Source organism: Rhea americana, unplaced genomic scaffold, assembly GCF_003343005.1.
Source record: "Rhea americana isolate MKP2758 unplaced genomic scaffold, rheAme1 scaffold_107, whole genome shotgun sequence".
Classification (NCBI taxonomy): domain Eukaryota; kingdom Metazoa; phylum Chordata; class Aves; order Rheiformes; family Rheidae; genus Rhea; species Rhea americana.
The window spans coordinates 282,602-306,867 of NW_028185117.1; the positions used below are offsets into that span (position 1 = coordinate 282,602).

At 41.7% G+C, this 24,266-nt stretch overlaps 1 protein-coding gene across 3 annotated transcripts in view; it reads left to right on the forward strand.

The window, feature by feature from the left end:
• Positions 1-4,166: 4,166 nt before the first annotated feature.
• The window catches only part of LOC146601235 (transmembrane protease serine 11E-like), a 42,558-nt gene continuing 22,458 nt past the window's right edge, over positions 4,167-24,266 (forward strand). Inside the window, exon 1 of one of the 3 annotated variants that reach the window (XM_085310073.1) lies at positions 4,167-4,250. The gene's annotated coding sequence lies outside the window, so the exon portion shown is untranslated. Of the gene's footprint in view, positions 4,251-21,769; positions 21,820-22,457; positions 22,500-24,266 lie in introns of those variants that run through there. The other 2 variants (XM_085310063.1, XM_085310082.1) reach the window with 2 other exon arrangements.

Here is a 24,266-nt window from a genome sequence, read left to right on the forward strand (position 1 = left end):
GGGTAGCGGTAGGGGCGCTGGGATGGGCGGCATTTTGCTGTGAGGAGGTGACTGTTGGGGCCGTGGGCGGCTGTCTGAGCGGCCTCGTATGCTGGGAGGACAGCTGTGGGGAGCGGGGCGGGYTTCCCCCAGCGCTCAGGCCTGCTGTTCCGCAGGCTTGCCGCCGCCTGGGTGGCTCTGGTTCCCGTCAGGTGTCTCCGCAGCTGCTTTGTATTTTTGTTTTATTTTGTTTTTCCCTCTTAAGTGGGATTTTTTTCAATACTCTAGGCAATATTTGACTTGTTCTATCGCATTCATATATGGAACAAGTGCGTTTATAAACCCGAGGCAGGTTTTTAAAGTAACTCAGGGTTGGTGCCTGATGCCTACCTGCACTAACATGTCTCAAAACCGTTGCTGTCTCATCTTAGTAACTGCTAGGGCAGCTTCTGAAGAGGACTGGGGACTGTGTGCCTTGCAGTAGTTTGTTCAGGCTGTGTGCAATTTGAAAGAATCAAGTGAGAGCTTATTTTGTGATATTTCACATCCTGTTAACTGGCATGTTCTACCTGCCCCCCCCCCCTTTTTTTGACCTAGAGAGGATGCATAGCAAGGTGCCTGATGCTGCTGACTAATGAAAATTCTTGTTTCAAAGCTGCAGGCTTTTTTTTTTTAGGATAGTCTGATGGGTGCCATCAGTTGACTCAATCCCTAGACTTGCCCCCTCCAGAACAAGGTGGTTCCTGTACTTTTCACTCAAGATCCTCAGGCTGTTTGGCTGCTCTTGTACAGTGGGCAAGTTAGTGAAAATATTTGCTGAGAGAACTGGTATTTGATCAGTCCAGCCTAAAATGTGAGGAAGCATCTTCCTTTTCTAACGATGAAGACTGGAGTATAAAATGTGCCCTGTGGTCAGTGTGCTCTGTCTCACTTCAAAACTGTCAAAGCAGAGCCCCAAAGTAGGATAAAAACATCCATTGGAGAAACAAAATCTTTTTTTTGCGGAGAGGTCACAGAAATTAGAATTAGGTGAACTGAATAAAACTATGAGATGATTGTGATGCTTACCAAAAGAGATACCTAGGTGTGTGTTCTTCACCTTTGTAGTGATTACTGGATCTGAATAAAAGTTAGTATTACACCTGTGGGGCTCTGACTGATTCAACACCTGCTCGTCCCATGGGTAGCTACATTCCCTGGAACTGCATCTTGTGACACACACAGCACTCATAGTTTTGCTGACACTTGCATGCTGAAGCTGTAGTGAAAGACTGAAACAATTCTTATGTGCAAGTACCCATCACATTGATTGGTAAGCAGCTGCTGGAGTGGCAATTCAGCTACCAGAGTGCATTGCAGGGTTAGTTAGCATGTGGTATTCACAAGCAATGCCTATGTTCTCTTATTTTACTTGAAATTACCTTGTGGTATTGCTTTACTTGGTGTTCCATTTACTGCTTTTGCTAGAACCTGAACTGAAAAAGATACTGTCTGCTCCAAATTGTGTGTATCTGCATATAAGCCACTAGATGGTACTGTTGATAGGAGTTTGCCAGAAGGGTATGTAGGCAGAAGGAACTGCAGCTTATGTCAGGTTGTATGCTTCTTTTTGAGTCTGTAAATGCAGCAAGACAGCTTTGAAGAAGACTACTTTTTAAAGTGTAGCATAGTCCTTCTGGTGGGTTTCAGCAAAATCAGATGTGGCATGAAGTGGCAGTTCAAACAATAGCATTRTGTGTCCAGCACTTTAAAATGTTTGAGGAGCAAAAGAGAAGTCTGCAACTGAGGATGGCTGCTGAAGCTTTTTCCAAAGGCATAGTAGCTTCAGCTGACTCTTCATAAACCATGGTGATGCTTTGAGCAGGGGTGTTGGACAAGGCATGTCTCCAGAGGTCCCTTCTAACCTCAACAGTTCTGTGGTTCTCTTACTGATGGGCTCTTGCTCAAGCATTATGTGGTAAAGGAGACTTCTTGGCACAGCCAAGCAGCTGGTAACTAACTTCTCAGCAAATCCCAATAGGGCTTGCAGGGAGTGGGAGAAGTGCTAAGCTTGGCACCAAGCTTCCTTCTTGCTCTTGTTGTGCCAGAGATTTGATAGGAATCCTTTTATTTAAAGGACTAGAAAATTATTTTGCCCAAACCTGATGTAGAAGGAATTTAGAATACCCTCAGTGCATGCAGAATACCTTTCAGAATCCATGCTGCTTAACATTTTTGTCCTTAAAATTGCTTGCAAGGTCTTTGCAGCATCTTAGTCTTAGCTCATTTGTCACTGTTTTTATGCAAGTGACTGCTGATGGGCATTATCTGAAGAAAGTAGATTAGAGATGAGCACTGTTGAGGAATGACTATGATAACTGAGTATAATTGTGTTCTAGGTCAAAGATGAGATTTCTCTGAAAGGCTGATGTATTTGCTGAGCTAATGTAAGTAACACAAAGAGCAGAAGTGACTAAAGGTAAGGCTTCCGTTGACTCTTGTCCAGGCTATTAATATGAATAGGATAGGCTCTGAATGGATTTGGGAGAACAGATCTGGATGAGTGAAAACTAAAGCTTTCTGTACTGTGGAGAAGCAGAAGTAATTTGGACCTGCTTTGGTGTCAGGTCTTCTCCCTATCAAAGGATTGGCTGAGGAGTTATTGCTGACTGCTCAAGAGGTACATTTTGGTAATTGACTTTCTTGTGGGCCTAACACAGCTTATGTAACTTGAAACAGTGGAGAACCAAGATGAGGTGGTGATATCACCTTTGTAAAGTATGTTAGTTGATCTAAGGTTAAAATACAAAGCCTGTTGATTCAAAAATCTGGCGTATCTTGTTCTAATCTGGTAACACCTAAAAGCATTTCTAAAGCTAGTATTCTGGCTGTGTTGGCCTGTTGAAGATGTTTGCAATGAAAAAAAAWTCTGATTTTTAGACATAGCTGCGCAGAGTGCTGGCAGACACTTGCAAGCATAAATAGGCATAAGGTGTTTGTATGTAGCTTTGCTTCTAATTTGTGCCTTAAGTAGGCTGCAGGAGGTGCTAGTGGAGAAGTACACCTCCTTTTTTTTTTTCTTGCAGCTGCCCGAGTGCAATGGCAGTAGTGTGCTTCCTGTTTACAAGGTAATTACTGTATTCTGGACTGAGTATATGTCAAGGCCACGTACTGCAGGCCACAGAGTTTATTGGCTCAGGGTGTTATTACTGTGTAAACAGGAAACTCCGTAAAAGTATTACTCCAAAATATTTTGATTATGTTAATGACAAAAGGTGCAAAGAGCTTTAAAGAAAACTAAAGAGGTATTTGGAAGAGGAGAAGATTTTGCCTATCTTTCAACAGATCTCCATTCGGCYACTTCCCTCCCCCCCATTGTTCTTGATTGCTTTTGTTTGCTTCTTGTTCAGCGCTGTTTTTTCCCCCCAAGGAAAACTCCTCTTCCTTCTCCTCCTCCTCCCTGGATATTGTGACTCCCAAGCTGAAATGTTAAGGATGATATATCTGTTTGCTGGCACTGGGTTTTTAGGGGGCTGAGGTTTTCTGAATAAAAACACCCAATAAATGCTTTTGGAAGTGCTTGATGCAGTACAGTCTGACACTGGAGAGCTGAATAATCACTTCAGTGACAAGCAAGGGAGGGCAAAGCTGAGTGTGTTGAATGGTCCGCTGATGTTCTTTTTCTGGAGCTGTCTGAAGAATTTGCATTTGACAGTCATCCCTGCTGTTTATTCCTTGTTTGAGCACCCACACTGTAAAAAGTAGACTATTTTTCCATCACTTGCTGCCTTCCATTCCTTAAAGTAAGGTTAGATGATACAGTTGAGGCCATTAAGAGTTTTCCTGATGCAGGATAGTGTGGCCCTCGCTTTTATTTCTCCCKCCTCGTGATTTGAGTTGTGCTTCCCCCAGCTGTCATTGACTCCTGATTCAAGTTGCTAATTCAAAAGAAAACAATTTCCATTTTCTCTCCTGGATGGCTTTTCCAGAACACGAGCAAGTTGTAATGACAAGATGAGCCCAGGGCTATCCCATTTCAGGAACCAGCAGTGAACTTTTAGATAGATTGTCCAGCTGGATCTTGGTGCAACTTGGCAGTATCTCTAGATCAATCCTGTACTGAATCAGGAGGTGGCAGCATGTCACAGTTGGTGCCTGTTTTGATCCCAGACGGATGTGAACCATGTCTTTCCTTTTGCTGCAGGAATTCCAGTGGTAAACAATGATTATGTTTAGAAGAAAGGAAATGAGGGCCTGTGCTGCATCGTGGATGCTGGATCATGGACATGGAGGTACTGCTTCGCCTATTGAAGTCATGTCTGGAGATGACAAGATTTGTTCTGGTATATATTTTAACTGATAAGCTTTTACTTCTTGWGCTGTCAGTTTTCCTGTGTGACAGTCTGTAAGGCTTCACTTATGGTCATTCCTGAAGTTCCCCCACACACACACACATCTGGTTCATATTTGTGTTTGCTTGGTCTGAATTCAGAAGGGAATTTACACAACTGTTAAGAGTTCCTGTTTGAGTCTAATGGAAGCCAGGAGGTCCAAATCAGGTACTTGAAGTTAACCGTGGGCATACGCTCCTTGCTGAATCATATTACAGTTAGCTTTTTATTGCTAAAGCACTCTATACTTGGAGCACAGTTTGCATGCTCCATTGCATCGAAGAAGTGAGGAATGTGGTTGGTGATCCCTACTCCCTCTTCTCTGCCTGCCATGATTTATAGTTGCTGAACAGTACAGTTCTCTTCTTAGTTGTCACCTCGCTAGAAATATATGAACAATTACTCTATGTGTTACAGACTGTCTAGGCCAGTCAGGCTGGGAGTTAGAGAACAGGCTTAACAAGACTAGGTGTCTACATGGTACTGTGATAGACCCTATCATTAGCTAGCTAGCCCTACCTTAAGTTAGCTTGAAATAGATGAATAGCACATGACAGTAACCAAAGAATTCTTTCTGGTGTAAAAGTGCCTGTCCAAAACTCTGCATATTGTAAGTATTCATACCCATTGGCAGCAGTGTAATTTAAAACTATACATGACTGACTGTTGATAAGATATGATGGAGAGAAGAAATGTGTTCTGCTGTGTTCTGCCTGCATGTTTTTCTCTCTTCTGTCCTGTGCCAGGAAAAAAATATGAGGAGTTTTCTTGTCTGAAAGTCTGTACTATCAGAATAGAATTGCAGAAGAGGCAGCCCTGTGAGCTCTTGCTTAGGTATCAGATTGTAAAGATCACCTTTTTTGGAAGGCTCAGCTGTTGCAGTTCAAGCTAAGTACAATGTGAGCTTCTGGATGCTGACAGTTTTGAAAGTCTCTGCTTAATTTCCAGCTGTGAGGAGCTGTTCAGTATCTGAAGTCTGGTTTAAAACTTAGTATGATCACCGGGACACCATTGTTCTGTGAGTGGGAAGTCATCTTCAGAGAAAGAAGGAAGCTGTATTTGGCAAGTTTGTTGGGATTCTCTGTTAATAAGTAGTTATCTGAGAAGTTTAGCTGAAGTGAAACTCAGTTTTTTATCTTTCTCGTGAGGCCTCTGTTATCTTATGAGGTCTGGGCATATTGGTCTCTATCAACAGGAACAGTAGCCACTTTTTCTACCCACCATCTTTCATGAAATATTTAAGACCTGCTGAACATCACAAACATTTATTTGCAGATGCTGACTGCATAAATGTTGCTTTTAAGAAAACAGATTCGAAGTGGCAGCTGCTCAGAGACTTAGGCGGTTAGAGCAGTATCTGTTGAGATGGACCAAAGAGCAGGAAGCAGCTAATAAGAAATGCAATACACCTCATAGCTCTACAGTGTGTTTATTTAGTATGCCTGTAAGGCATATCTCTCTTGACCCAAAACCACAAACCCCACCAGAATAGTACGAAGTGCTTGTAGCCCATTAAAAGGGGCACCGTGTAAAGACGTAATAAACGTTAGCAATTATATAAACAGTTATTGTCTTGTTCCGTGCATGTAAACATATGGATAGTAGACAAGGTGAGATATACGTGCATGTTGGGCAGGAAATTCTGTTTTTCCCAGTACTTTCCCTTCTGTGCATATAATATCATTGTGGTCAGACCCTCAGTTGTGAATTTTTTCCTTTGCGTTTCTATTACCAAAGCTAGGCTGATTTAACCAGCTTAAGAGCTGTCCCCTCATGTTCAATTAAGGTACAAGAATTCACTGTGCTTATTTGCCAGTGGCTGCGATGTGCATCACTATCAGTAGATTTACTGCTAATAGTTGCTTTTGTTTCTGGTGGTTTTTGCTACTGTGTAAAACAGCTTTTCCTATGTTTTGTTCCCATGGAAGCCAACTTGCCCTGTCCTTAACCTTTCATACCAGCACCAAAGGAGCTGTTAAGACTGACGCTCTGTGTCTCATTTCAGTGCAGGTTTTGGCTTGTCTCTTGCTTTTGTACTCACCTGTCTTCCAGATGAATCACTCCTGTTATCTGAAATCACACCCTATTTTAAAACTACAATGCTTTTCTGTTTCTAGGGCTACTGAAATACTTGTGCTTCATAGGACTGGAGTTTAAATTAGCTCATTCTTTGTGCCCTATTTCAATTGTTATATATATTTTTTTTGAGTGACTGGTGGGTTTGCTTGTTCATCAAACACTGGTCAGTGTTCCATCCCTGGATACTTAGAATCCTGAGTCATCTTGCAAAATTATGAGATACCATAGATGAACACTAGAGCAGTAGAAACTAGGTCTTAAAGGATGTTGATGGATCATCTAATTCCTTTTTCACCACAGGAATAATCAACTACAATTAAAGTACTCCAATAGTTGCCTATTTGTGGAAGTTTTAGGATCTTTGTCACTGAAGTTTTTAGGAACAGAGGAGACAATTATTTTAAGTGCATACATATCACAATAGTGTTTTTTATTGTCTTCCAGTTCTAGAACCCACAAGGTTCGTATTTTAGTACTTTACTGCACTGTAAAGTTAAAGAAATGAAAACTAAAACCATCAAGAAGCAGCTTGTCTCCAGTAGTGGGCTAGTAGGAGGAAGACATTAGTGATCAGAGTAAGTGCTGACTGGACAGCATCCGTTTGAAACCTTGATTTCATGTAGCAGGCGTGTTTCAGTATAGAATGGAAAAGTTGAAGTCCTAAGAAATTGTTTATCTTAGGAATATCAGCAAATTAGACTCAATAGAGGTATCTCTTGTTGCAGGCAGCACTTCGGCCTATGCATGCGTCCCTCAGAAATCGATTCAACTAATATATTTTAAAGTATGTGCTGAAGTGCTTTTGTATGCCTGGAGCCTTTAAGCTTCCTCTAACTATGCATGATTGCCCCCCCTCCCCCACCCCACTCGCTCTGAGAAAAAGAAATGGGGAGGAGGAATGAATCACCCTTAGAAATCAGTGGTGTGGCAAGACTTCCTGTGGGGCTTGGTAGCCTTGCTGAAAAGTGGTGATTCGCAGGGAGACAGCACTTGTCAGAGGTAGCAGCAAGGTCCTTATGTAGCTACTGGTCCCTTCATCATTTTTGTCCAGAGAAGAGTTATTGTGGAAGCAGGTTGTGAAATGGAACAAATGGGGAAGTGATTAGAGGTGAAGACAACAGCAACTGGCTTCAGAGAAGCTTAAGAACATGTCTCAGCTTCTCATAGCTGTTTGCTGGGAACATCTACTACTAACTTTCTTTGTACAACTCTCTGTTAATGTATTTGAAGAATTACTTATCCTTTCCTCTCAGGCTTGGCTCTTTAATTTTTTCTTGTTGCACTACTCTGCTTCTGCAACCTGTTGCAAGTCATATTGTGAAGTGCCGTTTGTCCTCTATGTCTCCTTTCTGCTCTTCCTCTGTCAACTGCCTCTCACTGCAAGACACTGACAAGCTCTGCTGAAAAGCAATTCAGCTAGGTACAGCTCACCTCCCCTGACCCAAGCACAGAAATTCTTGCATGCTGAGGTTTGTTATTTTTTTCTTTCAGGCATAGCTTGCTGAGCAATTATTCTGATGAGTCATTTATAAGTCTAATTTAATCTGCAGGGTATTTTTGTGGTTTCCCAGTTTGTCAGTACTGTTGGATCAGAAGCTCCTCTTGTCTGCTCATTTCTGATGCAGGATTTACTGTTTCATTTTAGGACACTTCTGCAGGTCTCAGGCTCCTCAGCTGTGCGGAGGGGTGGTGGACCCATGTGAGCATGGTTGGTTTGAGTACTTTAAGTTCTGGCTCCTTTCTTCAGAAGGACCTTATTTTTTCTGAAAATAGGACAAGCCCAAGTGTCTCCCTCTAGATCTCCTGTTGTGAAAGCTAATACAGAAATATGTAGTGTCACTGCACTGTCTTTGTTTGCCTTATCCTTGTCCTGATAGTTCAGAAACTCTTCAGCTGACTTGCTTCTGATGTAATAGAAACTGTTTGTTTTTGTTCTCTTACTTGCTCTTGAAATTTCTGGCTATCTTAAATTTTCAGTTCACCATAGTGGGTTTTTTGTTTGTTGTTTTCTTTTTTCCAGTGCCCTACCTCCCCATGAATTTCCTTTTTAAAATCTGTCTGGCCTTAATGACTGATCAGCAGTTTCTTAGTTTGTGTATGAAGGTAACTGTCTCTTGTTTTGGTGATTGTCTGCACAACGGGCTAAACTATTCTAATTGCCTCCTATTTTATTTTATGGCCTTTTAACTACTACTTTGAAAGCACTCTTTAAACTTATGTAACATCATGTTCTTACTCAGAGAACTGAAGTTAATATATTATATACATGTGGTAGGTTAATTATCTTAGTTATTAATTACTTAGGATTTTAAATAATGGCTTTTTGCCTTCCCTCCTGTTTAAGGAAAGGCTGCATCCAGTTCTATGCACTCTTGTATTCTAGTTGCTTCTAATGTTGATTTATTAGATGAGTTTGAAAATCTGTTTTTTTTTTTTCTTAGTCACTTGACAGTCTAAAGAGAATTGCAAAAATAAATTGAGGGGAGTTTGGTTTTGCTTGAGGTCATTCTGAGAACATTAAATTAGTTGAATTTTAAACTGCACTGATTTTTTTTCAAGCTGTTAAAAACAGAAGCATTCCAAAAATTTTCATTATGAGTATCTGAGCTGTTCAGTTTGAGCTTATCAATTGCAACTGTTTTCCTTGTAATCACTGTAATTTTTGAGACAGGATATTTTGCTATGCTTGATTTTCTGGATTCTGTTGAAAACGTGTAAAATATTGTTTTTCTGGTTGGCAGCAACCCAAGGCTGACAATACCTCTTGGTCCAAGTGTCTGTGCTCATTGCTAGAGTATGAAGATGAGAACTTTACTATCTCCTAGTGTCAAGTCTGACAAGGAGGCTCTGGCAATGGGGAAGGCAGGAAGCCTCCAGAGTTGGCTCTTGATCAGTGTTGTTACCTCATCTTGGGAGGCTGGATGATAGCTGGCCCTCCTCTGAGCAGGTATTCCTAGCTTTAGGGGACTACTTGGTTCTCAGCTGCCCTTCCTCTGTGGGGAATGCATGGGTGAGAGCCTTATTTTTATGGCTTTGCCATCTTGCAGTGTTTGTGAGAGGTGCTTGTTTCAGTTCCTGTGTTACCAAGCAGATCATATCACATCCAGATAGTTTGAGTCATGAATTAAACACTCCAATGAATGGAATTAGATTATGCACATTAGATTAGATTGTGCACAGAAATGTTGGACAGTATCAAGGCAACCTGGACAATGTGAAATTTGGTTCCAACRAAAGAAGGAGGGCATGAAATCATAAGCTTGATAAGTTTTTCTTAATTTGTTATGCTTTTCTACAAGAGTGGCCAGGTCAGTTGGTCCCTGAGAGGGAGGGGAAATTTTCTGTTTCCTTGAGGAGCAGCTGGACTGGCACAAGGAAGAAAAATTACTAGGATGTGAATGAGGCAGGCAAAAGGGCTGCCAGAGTCTCGGATCCTGCCATCCAAGGAGAGAGACTGCAAAGAGAATTGGGGAGCAGGTGGCCAGCCCTCTGATACAATGGAAATCGTAACTTAATGGAGGATCACAAGCTGTTATACAGGGTTGCTGCAATCTGGAAACCGCGGGGGTTTCCAGAGCAAAACCAGGAAGGGGGAAGGCCTCTCCTTGGGGAGACTTGTTTATAAATCCAGTTTATTTCTGTTGTATTTTGCATGGGCACTTTGAATGTTTTGTTTAAAAAGTTAAATTAACTTCTTACAAAACCTATCTATTTGAGTTTAAAAGTCTTTTGGATCTCTGGGAAGCTCAGCATGCAAGAGAGGTCTGGACAGATGCAGCTATGAAGGCCATCCAATCAGGTCAGACTTACTACAAATAGCAGGAGATAGGAGGCAGGCATGGTGCTTGGCACCACCAGCTAGTCTGGCGTATGGAGATGCTGGCATCCTGACAACCTGCTGGCAAAGGATGGTGCACTGTGATGGCTCTCACTTTTGCTGTTTTAGAGGAGAGTAGGACTTGGCTTTCATCCTAATTAAAAGTTAGGTGCTGTTAGTGGATTAAGAAACTAGAACTTTTAACTTAACTTTTGGATCTGAGGCTTCAGCCAGCAGGCAGTACCTTGCCTGCTATCCCTCTCCAAGTTCCTGATGTCTGTGTAGGCAGATGGCTAGCCCTGCTTGGAGCATCAAGGTCAGGGTTTTTACTGCTCTTTCAAACCACCAGCAGTGTGCAATGAGATGGAGCACGCTGGGTTCCTTTGGATTTTTGGCTTTAGTGTTCAAAGATGTGAGTTCTGACCACAGCTGTTGGCTGTGTCATTGATACGCTGTCATGAGGGCCCCCTGGTGTCTAGAAGAGGTGAGTCTATACTCCAGCCTTTCTCTAAGTGGGAATGTAAATGTGATCTCCCTCTTGTTCGTGCCTGTTTTTGTGTAACAGACCTCTGCCCTGCTGATTAGCTGAACATCATGCAGTTTGCTCCAGTTGTTGAGGATACATGCAGAGGAAATGCAGTCGCCTAAGAATCCTTTCTGTAAGGATCCAGGCTGTGTTTTTTCCCACTCTGAACAAGATAATGTAATACCTGATTAAGATTCAAAACCAGAACCAATACCTACTTGTAGTTCAAAACAAGGGGCATCCTAAAAGTGAATACAGTCCTATAGGCAAGTCATTCCTGGAGTAATGCTGTAGGAGAAAATGTAAGGCTATTTGGAGGAAAAAGTAAAGAACAAACAAAGCTTTGTCATGTAGTCTGAGTGAAAATCAGGTAGACAAGAAATGTTGTACCTTATATACCTTTTCATGCTTAATGCCAACTGTGTAGGTAGCTGTCATTTTTTTGGGAAGTCCTTGTTTTTAAGACTCATCTACAGATTGCTTTGGAACATGCTAACTGTGAGCTTCTTGAGCATAATCACAGCCTGTACAACAGATTTTCTACAGATGCAAGTTGGCTTATGTCAGCTCGGAAGTGACCTGTTATTTAAAGCTGGATAGTCAACTGTCTTTTTCTTAAATACTGCGAAGCTGTTAGCTGCATTCATAACCTCCAGCAAGGTAGTAGTTGTGTGAAGTGTAAAAATCCACTCTCAACTCATTACCTGTAATTTCACTAAAAACCTGTAGCACTTGCATAGTCTGACAATGTCCCAAGTGCTGGAACTGAAACCTGGTCTGTAGATGACTAACTAATGACCCTTACCTTTTTGTTGAGGCAAAGGAGAATGTTCAGTGTTTGAGATAAAAGTACTTGACAATTTTGTGTTGTAAACCTTTATCCTCAGTTGCTTGCTTTTCAGTTTTGGAACTGAAAAGCATGTCTGTTCTTTATGTGAGAGCGGTATGTTTTGGGAGGAAACTCAGTCTAAATGATACAGCCGTTTAAAGCCTGAGAGTGATTCTGTCACCTTGTAGCTCTGGAATACCCCTCTAGAAAGATTAAAGGACATAGAAGATAACTTGTGTATCTCTTTCTACACTGCTGGGGTTACAGTCATCATTGATACTGACTGTTCATTTTGTGACACAAGAGTTGAAAGCAGAAATTATATTAATGACCAAAGGATTATTCCTAGCACTTCTGAATGATGCTAGGAGTGAGATTCTGTTAGGTTGTATGCATGATTGTCACTATTTCCATGTTAGCCTTGTTTTGATTCTTCTCTGATCAAAAAATGCAATTAAGAATACTTAGAAATCCTAGGCATGAGTTATGATGCTTCCAGGTGCTGTGCACTTGTAGAACAGAAGAGCACTTTAGGTGCTCTTAAGGAAGAGCTCAACCTGTAGTGTGATTCCTTCTTAAGACAGGCTGTACCTGTTAGGCTGCCCTGCTGAAACTACACCTCTTTTGTGAAGTCAGGCTTATTTATTTATTTATTTTATTTATATATATATATATATATATATATATTTTTATATATATATATATATATATTTTTTTTTTACATCCAAATGGGAATCCTGATCCTACCCTGGATGTGGCAAGTTGGTAGCTGCACCTGCTGCCGTAGGTTTAACCAGGTTTAACCAGCCTGTTCAGTGGTATGTGGAAAAGGTCAGATGCTGTGAAGTGTCTAGATGAGAGCAGTTTCCAACCTGGTGGAGTGAGTGGAAGTTCCCCTCATACTTCTCCAGTGTGATACCTCTGCTTGTATGATCATGCTGCCACCCTAAGGAGAAGAATCTAAGAGAAGGCACTTCTCTTTTTCTTCTTGAGAGAGGAGAGGAATAAGGTCCTGCTTGTTTTTACTCCGACTGTTCAGAAATGTTGACAATTACCAAAAAATAAAAACTGACTGAAATTATCTGCTTTAATGCTTATTACCATATGGTGCAACTTATCTGTAGATAGGATCTTTACCTAACTTGCCAMTTACCTTGCATGTGAAGTAGCATCTTGAGAACAAGCTTGAGTGTGAATCTAATAACTTTTTCTTCTAGCTGTCCTCACAAACCTCAGCCTTCAGGCAAGAAACTTGAAGCTTCAGTTCTCCCTTCCCTGCTGATTCCTTCTGAAGGATTTCTTCCTCAATGCTTGGGTGAATATTATCTGACTAACAATCAGTAATGGGAAAAAAAATGAATAAAATAGTGTTATTTGTTCTGCTGACACATACTTTAGGAAGAACATACCGGAGGATCTATTTCAAAAGACAGGTTCTAGGGTAGGAACTTTCCCAGGCATACATGAGGAGCTTTCTTAGCTTTTTTTGCATCTTTTGTGAATACTCCTTTAATAGTCTGGTTGTTTGTTCATGCTGTGGACTTCCTGTTCTGACACACTAGAGGAGAACTCAATTTTATGCCTTGAGCAAATTATTCTTACGAACTTTATCTAAGCCTTTCTTATGTTGTTTGTATTTGTAGACTAGAGTTTGTCCAAGTGCGGATGATAAAACAGTATCTCCAACTTCTTGAAGGATGTCTTTTTAATAGCTTGCTTTCTTCTGCTCTTCAGTTTTGCTGGCTTTTCCCCCCTTGTTTCTAAAGCCTTTTCTGTCACAGGAGAATGCATTTATTCCAGGCTCCCAGCACGGTGACTTTAACCTTCACGTTTCTGGCAAGTGTTTAGCTTGTCTAGCTCTTGAGGCCTATTGGGAGGTTAGTAATAAGTTCAGCACGCCTACACTGCTGTTACTCGTGGGATTTGATGTATGGCAGGCATTCTGCAGCTAGCATGAAATTGGCTAAGCTGTATCCTGGAAGATGTCTAGCTGTTGCTAAGCTCGGTGGACACTGCCAGAGTTGCACAAGAGGCTGACTGAATACTTGAGCAGTTAATCTGCAATGCTGTTAAATATCTGCTTCTATTCTTGTCTGGGTTGAGCCACTGTGGCTACTTTTAAGCTAGTCCAGTTTAGAAAGTTCTCTGTGCACATGGGTACATGCCCTGTGCAAACCTCATGTTTGCATAAGCATCCACAGGGATGCAGAGAATTGCCACCAGCACTGTCCTTTTATCATTTCCTTCTTGTTTCCTTGTAAGGAAGGGCTTTGGACAGCAGAAGAATCTTTGCTAGGAAAAGAACGAAGCCAAAAGATAGCCATAGACAGCCTTAGTTGCTTCATAAGGATGTGGAGGGAATTACTGGTGGTAGCCTCTGTTCAAGAGGCAGGAGTCATTCTTGGAGGAAGCAGGAAGMGCATTGCTGGTGTGGCATCTGAGAATTTGAGCAAGGAGACTTCCTAATGTCTGTTATGTTGGGAAGAAAAGAATTCATACCTTCATTTTGCTGTGAATTATCAGTATAATATATCAGTATAATAAGTGATCATTATCGAATAAGTAATCATTATCAGATAAGCCTGATAATATACCTATTTGAGACCTTTTTTTGCTCTTATGGAAGCATCTGCCTGATACACATGATGGTCAGACCAAGGAGGAAGAACCTTTTCCTTCCTGCTGTAAACTATGAATGGACAATGTTTTAAGTGTGAGCTGTGTCAGCAGCAGCAGATGTGGCCCTTGGCRGAGCTGTTATGTAAGTTCAGGGTATAAAAGCTCAACTTGAGTGACTGGGGACTTGTATAAGCACAGGTGAAAGCCACAGAGAACAAGTGAAGCTTGGCTGTGTTCCCATGCTCGTCCTCCATGTTTCTGGCTTGTGTTGTGCTTTGGGGAGAGGTAGATCATTAAACATGCATGTGGTGGAATCAGGACTGCAGGGTAATGAAAGGGAGACAGATCTTGGTCTTGCAGGCTTTCACTGTTCTGGTCCCATCCTACCGGGCTGGGAAGTACTTAGCTAAAGTTTGCCACATACTTAAGAGTGACAGAGGTATGTAACGCTTGCAGACTGTCACAAGAAAGGGCTCAATTGGAAGTGGTCCAGTTAAACTGTGCTGTCCACATGCCCACAGCTGAGCACAGCAGAAGAGCATGCACTAGATCTGCAGTAGGAAGTAGAGCATGTAAACATGAGGAAGAATGCGTTTAAAAATCTGAATGTATCCGTAGGATGTAACAGCTGAATACAAAACACTTTGCTATCAGCAGAAAACAAAGCTGTAAACTCCAGACAGAGCATATCATTCAAGTGTTAAGTGTGAGTGTTCAGTGGTCCAGGGAGGAGATGTGATCAGAGCCTCAGAGCCACTTCTGGTCAGGGAACAGTTCATGTGTTGGGGTTATGCTTTGCCAGCAGTGAGCCCTGATGCTTTCCCAATTGGAGCCAAGTGATTTCCTGTTAGTGACAAATCTTCATTGCTTGCCTTGGCTTTCTTAAAAGGGAATGAAGAACTGAAAAGATAAAACATACCCTTTGTTATTAAAATATATAAATATAAAATATACATGTATATGTATTGCATTTGTATATACATATACATATATGTATATGTATGTCATGCCTCATTAGCACTTCATTGCAAGCCGCAAGGTAATGCTGGTTTTCCCTTTCCCACAGAATAAATTGATGCAAACTTCAGGTGGTCAAAATCCAGGTCCTAGTGAAGCTCGTAATCAAGTTGTCAATTTAAGACCTTTATTTGGAATATGCAACATAATGTGTGGTATTTTCATCATGGGTTATGGTTAAAACAAAACAAACTGTGCTTTCCTTACCTGTTAGGGAAGTTGAATGAAGATCCATCAGCTTAATTCATAAAAGTGGATCTCCTTTCGTCACACAGTTAAGTTTGAGTTTATTGGCAAATCCTCTGGCTGATTATAGTTAGATTTTTGTCAGGCCTTGGTGTAGGGCATGCAAGAGACTTCCCTGAACCTCTTTTTTTTCTTTTTTTTGGGGCCTGTTAGGTTTCTATCTTAAATCTTGTGGCTGGTAACTGAGTGCCTTTTGCTGTTAACAACAGCAGCTCCACCTTTATCCAATATCAATTAAGAGAGGTTACATACAATTTAAACAAACTAGTCCTGAGGCTATTTATGAAGACAGCTGCAAAGACAAAGGATGTGGAGGGGAAAAGGAGTGAAGAAAATATACATGGGTAACATGTTTCTTAGGACATGACCTRATTTTTTTGGGTATTTTCTTTCAGGATAGGGTAAGGAGGTGAGATTGAAGTTTTGAAGTAATTGAAGTAATTCTGTAAAGGTGTCACACCTCAGCGTTACAGGAAGGATTGTTTGAGATGCTGGGAAAAGTGATGACCTTTGGATTGCTTTTGTTCAACATGATATAACTCAGCTGAGTCATGTTGACTGTATGCCTACTTCTATCCCATTGCACCACAAGGCAAAATTATATTAGTTTAACATGTTATTACAAATAGCTGGAAGTGAGCTCAGGTTACCCTGTGAGTGATGGTTGACTAGTTAATACAGCTCAACTGCTAACTAGCTGGTATGTGGTGACTTGGCTGCTTGCAATCATCTCTCCTTAGCCTCAGCTCTTTATAGGACCACCTCACAACTCTTGTCTCTTGTCATCCTAACTGACAGCATCTGGGAAAAAATGGGTAACCTCTGTGAGGCAGGCTGATGTACTTGAATATGGGATTTTCGAAGGTGCTTGGCATAGGCTTGGCTGTTGTTTTCAGAAACCTTACAAAGGTGCGTAAATGGAAATGTGTATTTAAATGCTTGCCAAGTGAAACCTTTTGGTTTTGGTGCATATGTAAAACTGGATGACTTTTTAGCAGAGCATCCTGGAGGATGCTCTTTAGGATCACAGATTATTTAAGATATATGCAGCATTTTCCTATCTGATAATGTCTGAGAATGAACTTTCTTCTAGTTATGCCAAGGTTTCTGGGAGAACACTTGAAATATGTTATATTGGCAGTATCATGGAAATTCCCATCCCTGCACTGGAATGAGCAGTGTCCCTTGGGGTTGGATTCAGTTGTCCCCATACTGGTGCCTAATGCTGTTTGGGATGCCTTGGAGCATCTGAGATGTCTCCTAGGGCTGACAAATATATCTTCCCCCACAGCCAGAGATGATGTGAATTCCCAATTCAGCATTGTAGTTTTCCATTTCAAAACCATTAGGATTCACTCTGGTCTTGCTGGTGGACAACCTGAGCAAGGATATCTTTGGAAATATCCTTTTTTGGGGGGGATATCCTTTGGAAATACCAATATCCTGTTGAAAACTTTATTTGCTATCAAAATAGTAAGAAAGCAGACTGATGGTCTTCATGGAAAAGGAAAGAAAGGCTTTCTGTAGTTGCACATGCTAAAAATAGTTAATGGATGGAAGGTTCCTTACATCCCTTGAAATGCCATGTGCTTTGTATGTCTGTTGCCATGTTGGATGCAACAAGGGTCTAATGCTTGGTTTAATATACTCAGTTTGTTGCTGGTATAAAAGCTCAAGAGCTTTCTTTTCTTTTTTCTTTCCCCTCTCGGTTTGAATGTTACAATTTTCTGAATGTAATGGCTGCTGGATCAGACTCAGATACCTATTCTATATTCAATATAAAAAATTTATTTGAAAATACTACCTTTGACTACCTTTGATTTGACTGTATTCAAGCAAGTTGTTGTGGATTTTAAAAATTTTCCTGCTGTTTAACAGTAGAGCACAAAAGCTCCTGTGTTTCACTAGGCTGCATCTTTTGTTGGTTCTTTGCTATTAAAGTGAGAATACATGACTATGTGAAGTTTTTTCAGCCTCTTTATTTAAAAATTAGGCCCTTCCTTCCAGGTAGTGGTTGTCCTCTTCCCCACCCATGTGGGGAAGACTACTTTTCCTTCCCTGAAGATAGATGTGTGTTGGATGCCAGCATGTAGATGGCTTTGTGTTGCAAGGAATTCCTTTTTAAAGATACTGCACTGTCTTTGTCCGAAACCCACACGTTGTACTGACTCCTGTGGGAGCATCAGGTATGGCTGAACATCTTTAGCTCATGTTGTTCATCTTACACAGTCTTGGAGATTCTTGCACTCCCTTAATGCTAATCCCTATGTTAAGTGAGCTTTGAATCAAACACAAAGAGAGCGTTTGCATACCTTAAAACTGTAACAATGTCAGCTGTCTTCTCTAAGCATTGTTCAATGTAAAGGACAGGAGACTTCTTGTCTACCTTAGCAAGTCAGTCATACAGTCACGACTGCTCTTGGCTAGAACATCTGTCTTACAACACTTGTTATAAAGTATCTCTTTTAGACCAGGTTCAAGAACACTGTTAAATGAATTGTATGCAGTGGCTCTGACAAATCCTTTACATCTACTTTGAGACTTCAATTCAGTGCCTAAAAGCCTTTGCAAAAAGGACTACCCAAATTATGCTCCTGATGAGCTATCTGTGAGGCCAGGTGCTGGCCTGTGCTTGTGTTTCAGCCAAACTGACTTGTCTGCATGCTGTCCTGCAGGAAAGCCAGCCTTTTGGAGAGGAAGTCTACTGATGGAGGGTGATTTGCCCTTTGTGGATGTTATCCTCTCCTGAAAACACCCTAGTTAGTCTGTCAAATCTGAGAGCACTTCTGTACATAGTGCAGCAATCACACTCCAGGACTAAGAGAAGCTTCTGTGGCATAATTTCTTCCAGCCCTGTGGCTGCAAGCTGTCAGGTCAGTACTAAAACATACAATCTGCGTATTTGAAACAATGGAGTAGATTTCCTTTAAACTTCATGTATCCATTTCTGTTTCCTCCCAAGTGTAATTGTCCCTTCCTCTGCTTCCTTCAGTAATAGGACTAGTCGGGAAGGACTAGTCTCTATTTAGGGATGAGCTACCATCTGTGAGCACCAGTAAGATGCTCTCCTTCCTCCAATCCTCCGAAATCAATACACTAGTTTCTTGCCTGACATTGGAGACTTATTTTTCAGAATGTGAATAGTGCCACGCAAGAGCACTTCATGAATGTCAAAAGCAAAATGATTGCATCAGATGCAATGTCACAGTTACAGTATGGGTGTTTCCAGGAAAAATACATGGAAAGCAATGTAGTTTATAGCTATAATTCCACTCGGAAGCTMGACCAGTATTGGAAAGTGCTGGAGGGGTGCACAAACCAAGTGAGAAGGTGAATCTTTTCTCATTATATGAGATGAGAAGGGACCTACTTCATCACTGGATTTAGTCCTTGGCAATTGCATGTACTACATCATCTTAGGCAATGAAGAATTCTTGTTCGCTCAAATTTCTTCCTTTTGCGATACTCTTCCTAACCTAAAGGTGCCCATGAGCAGATGAAACTTGCCTGTTCCAAGTTCATGTTGTTAATTGCTGTTAAAGCAGGAGTTTACCAGCTCTTGTCCCCATGTCTTTTTAAAATAGACTTTGAGTTTGGTCCTCCCCCCTCTTTTTTTTTCTTGGATCAAATTCTGTCCAGTTCTTTCTTGTAAGTGTAGCTTTCCATTGCTTTCATTTTCTTGGCAGCCCTCTTCTGTCTCTGCTGTAGGCACAGTTTATCATAATAGAATTGTACACGGTAGGTGCTCAAGAGGGAGGCTCTCTGCTGTGTGTGACATACTACTTTTTTGTACTCTAACATAAGCAGCTCACCAGCAATACAAACTAGACTTGCATTTTGCTTTTTGATGGCTGAATTATGTTTTTGGCTCCAAGGTACTTCTGGATTGCCTGCAGCATGTTTAATTCAGTTGCCTGTTTCTTCTTTATCACCCCCTTTTGAGTGAGTGAGCATCCAGATTTTACTAGGAATTCTTATTTCGTCAACAAGCGTTTGATCTTATGCTTCACCCTATTGCATTTTATTTGTTGTTCTATTTGTCAATTAAATCCTGATTTATATCCATATACTTTGAATTCTATTCAGTTTTAGCGCTCTCCTGTTATATTCTGACAGCTTTGAGTAGTGTTTTTCTTCCTGGCTCCTTGTCCTTACTGGCAGTGCCTGGTTTGAGGAGGCCGTATAGTTAGTCGTATTATTCTGCTATATTGCTATATTGTAAATGTACAACCCACAGAGGAGCTAAGCCATATAACCATGTCAGGGCCTTCCCACAATTGACTTAGGACTTTTGGTCTGGGTGACTTCATTTTCCCATCTGGCATGTGCCTATCAGTCCTGCGAAGGCACATATGCCAAGAAGTTATGCATGTCCCATAGACTACGTGGAGCAGAACATAGCTGCTTCGAATGGTTAAAGCCTGTCCCCACATGGAGCAGAATGGTAATGTTCATCTTGCTTTTCCCTAGGAGCACTACCCGTCTTACTAAGTCCTTTTGCATTTGCCTGACCCCATGCCTCCCTGGCATGTTGTGTTCAGCACTTCAGCCACACGCACAGCCTGGGACCCTGCTGGGAGATAGCGTGTAGGCACCATCTGTGTAGCATGTGATGTGACAACTCATTACCTGCCACTGCAGCTTAGCCTTCTTTGTGTGGCCTCCTGCTCTGGCCTGCGCTTTGGAGCAGGACAGGCTAAGACTGTATGTTTTGGAGATAAATACTGGGTGGCCAGACCTGCTTGTGGACTTTGCACTAGGCAAATGGAGGGGATCTGGGTTACTGTTTCTCCTTGCGAAGCAAGTACCATAGGTGTGGCTGCTGTCACTTCCTTGCATCTCTGATGTCTATTTAACTACTATAGGAGATTTTTTTAGGATGACCTTGGCTGTATGACCCCAAGTATCAACCCACAAGGGGTCTGAGTGCTACCATACTACATTGTTTATCACTCCACCTATGGCTCATACGCCCATTTTTAAAAACAATTGCTTCAATCTGGGCTTGATTACTTTTGCACTCTCAGAGAAGCTGGCTTGTGAGCAGCAAACTCTGAAGGTTGTGTCTCCAGAGGGGAGGTTGGGTTCAGTGTTGTTGGCACTGTGCATGCTGTTTTTCCTTATTTTACCCTGTGGGAGGATGTGGCCTGATGCTGCTGCRGCCATTGATTCCAGTCCAGTTCTTGTGCCCTGTCACCCCAGAAGAAAGAAGTGGGAGAGGTCACCTGTACTTACTTGATTTAGAGTCAATGTCCCTGCATTTCTTGCAAATGTCACATTATTGTTTCACCAAGGCTCCCAACCTTACCTAGAAATTCAAAAATAGATTTTGCTGATTTGTCCCTGCAAGGGTGCAACTCAGGTGCTGGCTAGTCTCTGCCTCAGCTTCTCTCCTTGTAGGTTGGCTCTCTCCCTGAGCTTACACCACACAGCAGTGTCAACGCGTAGCAGAACTGCCTTAGGAGGAATGGAGGCTCACTCCACCCAGGCGTGTGTGAGCCTTATCCCTCCGTGAGTAAGGGAGGTACCCAGAGTGCTTGTAGTACACTGACACAGCCTAAGAAACTCAGCTGTCACCAGCGCAGTTTGGTCCCTTCTCTCCACCCAAATGCTTTGCAAGCCTGGCTCCCTGCACTAGCCTTCTCTTTTTTTAGCAACACAGTCCAAGGACTGGCCCACCCAGTCACAGCAAGCAGAAGGTGTGGAATGTGTTGAGAGCCCTGTCTGTTTGCAGGGACATCAACTGCCTAGCACAAAGGAAACTTTCTTATATTCATTGCAGCCCTGTTGTAGGTAAACATATGTCTACATCTCTCTCTTTGTATACATGTGTGAAAAAGCTGGTCTAATGTACGTSGGGATGGGGAGGAAAATTTAGATGTTGTGCTACAATCAAGTCCATAGAAAAGAGAAGCTTAAAACACTGTGTTCTAGCCATAATATCTTTAAGCACTGTTACTAAAGATGTCTGCAGTGGAAGACTGCTGATTATAGAAGGAATGTTTTCCTTCTATAAGGAAAGTGTGTGTTACCCATCTATAATGTTGCATGATTTCCTAAGCATGATCTATACCTTTCTGTATTTCCTGTAGGTGGTGATGCTCGATGCTTACTGGGAAAGTYGTTGCAGGAGGGAACTTGGATCAACCTGCAAGAACCAGTCCTTTCTGAGGATTGGAGTGGGGAGACACCACAGATGGAGCTGGGCTGCTCAGGCAGTYGCATACAGCCAGGGACCACCCTGCRTTATCCCTGATGACAACGTAGTGCAGCTTTGCACGATGGGGACAGGAGTGGTGAAATGCACTATGACTCTGGTGACATCCCTGATGTATTGGTAGCTACTTGCATGGTCTTTTTGCTCTGTATTGCCCAAGATTAGTATCTCTGTAGTATGACTGTGACATGTCCCTCAGTATGGCAGGAGGCTGTGTAGATGTGTGAGGCCACAAGGCCCACTGGACTAGTATTAGGGAGCTGTTCCTTCTTGATGTCCAGCTGTTCAGCTATTGATATCCCTTTATTGCTATAGCCTCAAATTTACCTGACTCCTTTCTTGAAGCTAAAACTAGGAATGAGATTGAAACCTATTTCTTTTCAGCTTTTCTTCCTTTTCTGAGTTTAGACAACCTGGAAATACTTTGTCCTGACAAGAATTATTTTTTCCTCTTTCATGCTTCACCTTAGAAACAAGTTGAATTTCTCTTAATATTAGCTTTGTAGTGCATTTGGRTTAAACAGAAGGCATCAATATAAAATTACTTTTCTCTTTGGAGTCTTTTTCATCCACTAGAGATAAGGATTAATCCAAAAAAAAATGTAAATGGAGATAAATTTTATTATTTTATTCCTTACAATCCCGGTTCTTCTTTTCCAGTTTTCATTTGATTACTTTGCCTTTAGCAAGACTTGCACCTTAGTCTTCCAGGCACATGCCTCACCTCACGTATCTGAATAGCCCTGCTGAAGTCAGGAAGAAATCTTCAGTTAGTGGGTGTCAGTACAGCTCAATTCCAGGTAGCTGAATGAAGCCAGTTTGCATTAGCTGTAGTTCTGTTCTTGCTTATCAGTTTCTAGTTTTGCCCTAATTTCTACGTGAACAACTCATTTTATTACACTTGATTGTTCTTGCTTCTCTGCAGTTAGAGAAAAAGCTGCTCCAGGAGAGGTTAAATACTGTGGCAAGATCACTTTCTTTAGCCATTTGTCTCATTTAAAGAAAATGAGAGCAGTCATGGCAAACCTGGTGGGAAGGAGTCACAAGGTCATTGAAGTAATTGCGATGACACATTGGTGCAGCAAGGTCTTGCTAATGGCTTAGTGTTCAGGACAATTCTTTAGCATCTTGCAAGTCAGGGCAGTTCTGGATAACATGCATTTCTCAATTATAGAAGAGATTGACAAGGCAGTAGGAGACTCCAACTGGAAGATTACTTCACAGTAGTTCCACGAGGAGGAGTTTTGTTAGGATTGCCTGAAATGAGAGGCTGAGTAAACACTGCTTGACTCAGAGTTCCAGTTGAAACTGTACAATCTGCTCTTTTTGGGAGTAGGCAGCAAAATGAGTTAAAAAAAAAAAATAATGGGGGGCATCAGGCATGAAAATGACTTTTAGCTGTGAGCTGGCCTTCCTAAGGCCTAGCTTACCCACAAGAATGGTCTTATAATCATTAATGTAACGGAAAAAAAGAATGTAGTTTTATTGCTCTATCTTGGATAGCTAATACTGATTCACTGCCAGGTGGTACTCTGGATAAACTTTAAAGTAACCCTCTAAGACCTGTATTCAGAGTCATTTCATTCTGAGATGGATCCTCAGGTGACTGAGGAGAGGGGAGGTGAACCAGGGCTCTGTTAATTCTGATGGAATGGCCTGCGTGTCTATTTGCACCGTATGTTACACAGTGAAATACTACGTTTCCCAGTACTCCAAGCAGCCACTGGCCTAGTTTTGAACTCCCCTTCTTTCCACTTGCAATATGCATGAGTTTTGCTAAGCAGTGGCTCTACTCTGTGCAATTTCCAGCTTGCATACTGGCTGTTCAGACTGGTTTCTGCTGAACAGTCTTGCATATCCTGCAATTTATGCTGATATGGTTATAGCAGTGCAGCCTAATCCTGTTACTGTGATGTTGCTAGCAAATCAAAGCGCTATGCTAAAAGGAAGTAGTGAACAGCAAATGTCTTTTCAAAGGCTGAAAACGTGGTTACCTTTGTTCTCTTATGGCTTTCTTACTGACTCCTTTATGCAAGGAATGATACTGGAGTTACTAGGATGGCATTAAAGGCTGCAGAGCACTTGTGGACCAGGGAAGATGCTGAGCTCTGTCTTGGGTTCTCAGCTGTCTCTGTGTGCTGTGTGGGAAACTTGGGTGATTGAAGAAGGAGAATGTGTCCACTTTAGAGCTGAAACTGTGAACCTGCTCCAGGAGTCAACTGCATGGCTGCTCCCTTGTGAATTTTCTTCTTGATGAGGCACCACTGGCATAGTCAGAGGCTAGTTTTGTTAACTTTATATAGTATATGCGCATTGTTGCCATAGGGTGTCTCTCTGCTTAGGCACCTTCAAAAAATCAAGCCTTGTGTCAAGGTGTTGTATGTCTCATTTCTTCCAGCTTCAGTTTCTCAAGTTACTGTGCTGAAACATTAGTTTGATTCTCTTGCACAGGATTTGCCTTTTGTTTTGTGGGCCTGGTACAGGCAAGATGATCCAGTTTCTACTTACTAGGTAAACAAAATGTGAGGCTAGAGCAGACTCCAAAGCTGGAATGGATACACCAAGTT